Genomic DNA, 5201 nt, shown 5'->3' with positions numbered 1-5201 from the left:
GTCCCAATCTATCTGTTGAATCTAATATAGCAAAAAAAATGTAGGCTAGCTTATAGTTTGGCAATATGAAAGATTTAAGTTTGGGGGAGCTAGGTTTATGAAGGGCTATGGATATCAAACATCAAGTCATGAGTAGAACACTTTCATTCAAATTTTTTTGAAAATATGCATACTGTGGCTATTAAATACTTATGCTCAAATTTTTTAGTTTATTAGAACTTTGAGTCTTTTAATTTGTCRWTTTYTGTTKTTTRGGGACAAACAACAATTCAAGTTTGGGGGTGTGATAAGTGTTAATTTATTAACCTTATTACATCATTTTCTTAACCATTTTTCTTTGTTTTATTTACCCATTAGTGTCTTAATTGAGTCTTTTTATGTCTTTTCTATATATTAGTAGTTATATAGTATATCTAATGTTAATCCCCTGTTTATGCAGGTTTTTGATGATTTTTGGGCCCGATCCTGCAGCAGTCCTGTAGGACCAAGAGTGGCAAGATCCTATAACACCTGTCCGAGAGCTGAAATTCTGCCTGGGCCGTGAAGTAGTGGGCTGATCCATAGAAGATGCGTGGTCAACGACCTTGGGCCCGGTCAAAGCCCAATTTTGAAGAGACTTTTGTCTTATTAGTTGGCTCCCACTAAGAAAACTTCCTTAGCATATAAATAGAAGGCTTAAGGCTTATGCTTACCTCACCAATTCACCAACTTACATACTTTCTTACACTTTTGATGCTTCCTTCTAATTAACCTTTGTGTTGAATAGATTATTGCTTTCGGTTTCTTTGTTTCTAAATCAAGAACCGATTTTTTTTAGTGTAGTTGTGATTACACTCTCAAGTTTTAATTTAAGTTCTCGTATTTAATCTTCATCTCATTTATGTTTTTATTACCAAGTTACGTTACGTTTTCTTATTTTTATTACGAGTTACGAATTAGTCGATCATTGTTGCTTTACATCGGATCTCATCCTTTGTGGCTCACGACTAATTTACGTAGACTAAATAATCTTTTTTTACGAGTTTGTAAGTAACCTTTTCGGTCTTTGTAACGAAACTTGTGTTGCAAGTTTTGTTACTTGACTTGCAAGTTTTTCTTCAAAGTCAAACTCTATTTCCAAGGTTTTCATTAGTCAATTTTCATCCTATCAAGTTCTTTTCTTTCATCATTACTAGATTAATATTAATTAATATTATTTAGTTATTAATAATTTATATTTCAGTCTTTATATTTCAGTCTTTACATTTCAGTCTTTATATTTCAGTCTTTATATTTCAGTCATTTACATTTCAGTCTTTATATTTCAGTCTTTACATTTCAGTCTTTATATTTCAGTCATTTACATTTCAGTCTTTACATTTCAGTCCTTTACATTTCAGTCTTTACATTTCAGTCTTTACATTTCAGTCTTTTACATTTCAGTCTTTACATTTCAGTCTTTACTTTACTGCAATTTACATTTCTGTCATTTAATTTCCAATACTTTAAATTCCAATATTTCCATTTCCTGTAATCTATTTCCTGTAATTTACTTTCTGCAATTTACTTTTCCGTATCAGTATTTATTTTTCAGTCCTTACATCCTTCGAGAGAAGAAACCGAGCAATGATGGGCTAACGCCTTAGCTTGGGGTGTAACGAGAAATTAAGACCAAAGCCGATGTGAAAGTACAAAGGTGTCTTATTAGCATTATAGTCTACTATTTATTTCAGGTGCTTAATATTTCATTTGATGATTACATTAAAAATAATTGACAACTAATTTTGTGTATAAAAATGTATTGACTTTCAAAACCTGAGGTAATAGGAGAAGATTATAAATAGCTTTAGTGTCTAACAAACGCTATACTTCTACGGTGTAGGATGGTAACACTGTGTTGTGCTAGGATTCACGACGTCTAACATAAATGATATCGTATCGATAGCACGTTGACCGGTGTGTGCTATTGGGAGGCCGTCTGACCCGATAGTTGATACTGTCATAGTTATATAAAATCATTTATTGATTTTAGATAATTGTGACAGGAATGCTATGTCACCTTTTTACTGAATCATTTGTTTAAGTGTCTTAATCAAATGTTGCATCATGTGCTTCTTTTTAAGACTGATATTTTTCTTAGTTGCTAATCAAATCAGCCAATTTTAGATAAATCAAATCTCTCGATTCGCCATCTGAAATTAATTTTTATAAACTGGACTTTTGAAATAACTTTACGAGCTCTCTCTATGGGAACGATATCTGGTACTTATACCATTATTACTTGTTACAAATAGGGGTGAGCATAGGCGGGTACCCGCCCTTTTTGACAGGAACCGGAACCGGAACCGGAACCGGCGGTTCTTGAGATATTGGAACCGGAACCGGAACAGGTTAGAGCGGTTCTTAAATTTTTGGAACCGGAACGGGAACCGTCGGGAACCGGTTCCGGTTCCGGGTACCTGCTTCCTAAAATATTAAAATTTTATTATTTAGAAATAAAAAATAAAACATTGCCAAAACACTAAATAAATAAGCAAAAATACAAATTATACAGAATAATTGTTACAAATATTGTTTAACGATTACAAACTATAATASWWTAATRGWAAATRTTCAAARTTTAACGATTACATACTATAATGGYAAATGTTYAAAGTTTAACGATTACATACTATGAATCCAAGTGAATACATAATTTGAAAAAATACGGATCATTTTATATGGAGAATTTAGATGAATAATGAAGATGACGACGTGCTTTCAAGATGTAAACCTATTATAAATTTGGTATTAAAAAATAATAATTATTTTTTTACTTGAAAAATACCGGGTACCCGGCGGGTAACGGTTCCGAAAAATTGAGAACCGAAACTGGAACCATTTTCAATCGGTTCCGTATTTTAGGAACCGGAACTGGAACCACTCATATCGATTCCGGTTCTGGAACCGGCAGTTCCAAGGCGGTTCCGGTTCCATAGCCGGGTACCCGGTTCCACTGCTCACCACTAGTTACAAGACGACAGTAGTTCGACGTGTATACTTGCGCCGAGTTCTATTTTTGTGTTAAAATCTAAAGTTGAATAAACCGACGAGCAGGGATGACAACCTCAATCTCGAAGGGTATGTCCAAGAAAATGTTGACAATGACGATGAAGCCCAACTATCACCTCGTACTAAGAGATTATTAAAAATAATGAATGATCAAACACGGGCTGCTCTACGAGAACAAAGAATAGAGTTTGAAAAAAAATTAACTGAAGTGCAAAATCAAGTTAATGCTTAGAATCCGGTTGACCAAGGACCGAAGCCGGTTAATAAAGACGTACCCAAACCAAGGTCGGACCGGACTTCATTTAAAATATTTAGAAGAAGTGGGGCTACAGAGTTCTCAGGACAGACGGACCCAGTACTTGCCATGCAATGGGTCAAAAACACTGAAAAGGTATTCAGGACTGTTTACGTGCAGGAGGAGGATAAAGTATGTTATGCTACAACGACATTTACTGATCGTGCACTCACTTGGTGGAATGCCACATATCGATCAATGGATCCTAATACTCGGGATAGAATGACATGGGAAGAGTTTCAAGTTTTGTTCTTCGAACAATACTGTCCGGATGATCTGAAACAAAAGCTTGAGAAGGAATTTCTAGAGCTCAAACAGGGATCCATGTCAGTGATTGAATATGAAACAGAGTTCAATCGGAAGCTTCAGTTTGCCCAGCGGCTTGTACCAAGTGAAAAGGACAAGATTAATCATTTCGTCAACGATATTCGACGGAATATTAGTGATTTCGTCATCAATCACGACATACCTTCATTTGCCAAAGCAGTTGAGTATGCAAGGAAACGGGAGCATGATCTCAGTCTCCCTGATTATTTTGATGTACCGGAGAAACGATCGAGAGTTGAGAGAACCTTCTAGACCCCGACATCTAAATCATCTCGATTCTTCAAGTCGAGACGAGCTCAATCGCATATACACCACGTACTACCACACAGGCTTATACAATGCAGTCATATACGCCACAGAACTGCAACCGATGTGGCAAGAATCACTAGGGACGATGTAGTGGTGATCAAACTTATGTACGATGCTTTTGTTGTGGTGAAGCTGGGCACATACGAACTCAGTGCCCTCAAAGAGAAAGGGCATGTTATAATTGTGGTGTGTTAGGTCATTGTATGCGAGAGTGTCCAAAGAATAGACTGCAAGAAAGTAAGGGATCGATACAACAATCGAGGCAACGACTGATACATACAGCGGGGGCTTCGACCAAAAAGGAGGAGGTCCTGAAACCTCATGCCAGGGAGTTTTAAATTACCACGAAGGAAGCCATGAACGATCTCGATGTTGTTACGGATATATTTCTTGTTAATTCTTGGCCTGCTCGTAGTTTATTTGATTCCGGTGCAACAAATTCTTTTGTGCAAATGATTATGTTCGTTATATTGAATCCGTACCTACTATGCTTGAAAAACCTTTCACTGTTGACACTGCGAGCGGAGTACCGTTAGTTGCTGATAAGGTATTTAGAGGGTGTACATTGCTTTTAGATGACTATGAATTTCTTATTGAACTCATTCCAACTGATATACATGGATTCGATGTTGTTATTGGTATGGATTGGTTGGCAAAGAATCAAGCTAACATCATATGTTCACAACAAATGATTCGGATACCAATTAGCGAGGGGAATTACCTATTCATTTACGGGGAGCGGCGTGTGACCGACATAAAGGTAATCTCTATGCTAAAAGCTCGTCGTTATCTAAACAAGGGTTGCTCAATTTTTCTAGCCTATGTTATAGATGCGGCGAATGAATTGGAAAAGACGGTAATGGACGTTCCGATTGTTTGTGAATATCCGGATGTATTTTCGGATGATCTGCCTGGATTGCCACCCGATCGTCAAGTAGAATTTCGTATAGACTTGATACCGGGTGCAGCTCCGATAGCAATGACAGTTTATCGTCTCGCACCTGCAGAAATGAAAAAAATGATGAAACAATTGCAGGAATTATTGGACAAGGGTTTTATCCGACCAAGCACATCTCCTTGGGGTGCTCCAGTCCAGTTCGTTAAGAAGAAATACGGAACTTTCCGAATGTGTATAGATTACAGTGAGCTTAATAAGGTAACTATAAAGAACAAATATCCATTACCGCGAATTGACGATCTTTTTGATCAGTTGCAAGGAGCGAGATATTTTTCTAAAATT

The sequence above is a fragment of the Cynara cardunculus genome (genome assembly GCF_001531365.2).
Source record: "Cynara cardunculus var. scolymus isolate 2C chromosome LG 5, CcrdV1, whole genome shotgun sequence".
In the NCBI taxonomy this organism is placed as follows: domain Eukaryota; kingdom Viridiplantae; phylum Streptophyta; class Magnoliopsida; order Asterales; family Asteraceae; genus Cynara; species Cynara cardunculus.
Note: the sequence above shows the minus strand (reverse complement) of the source record.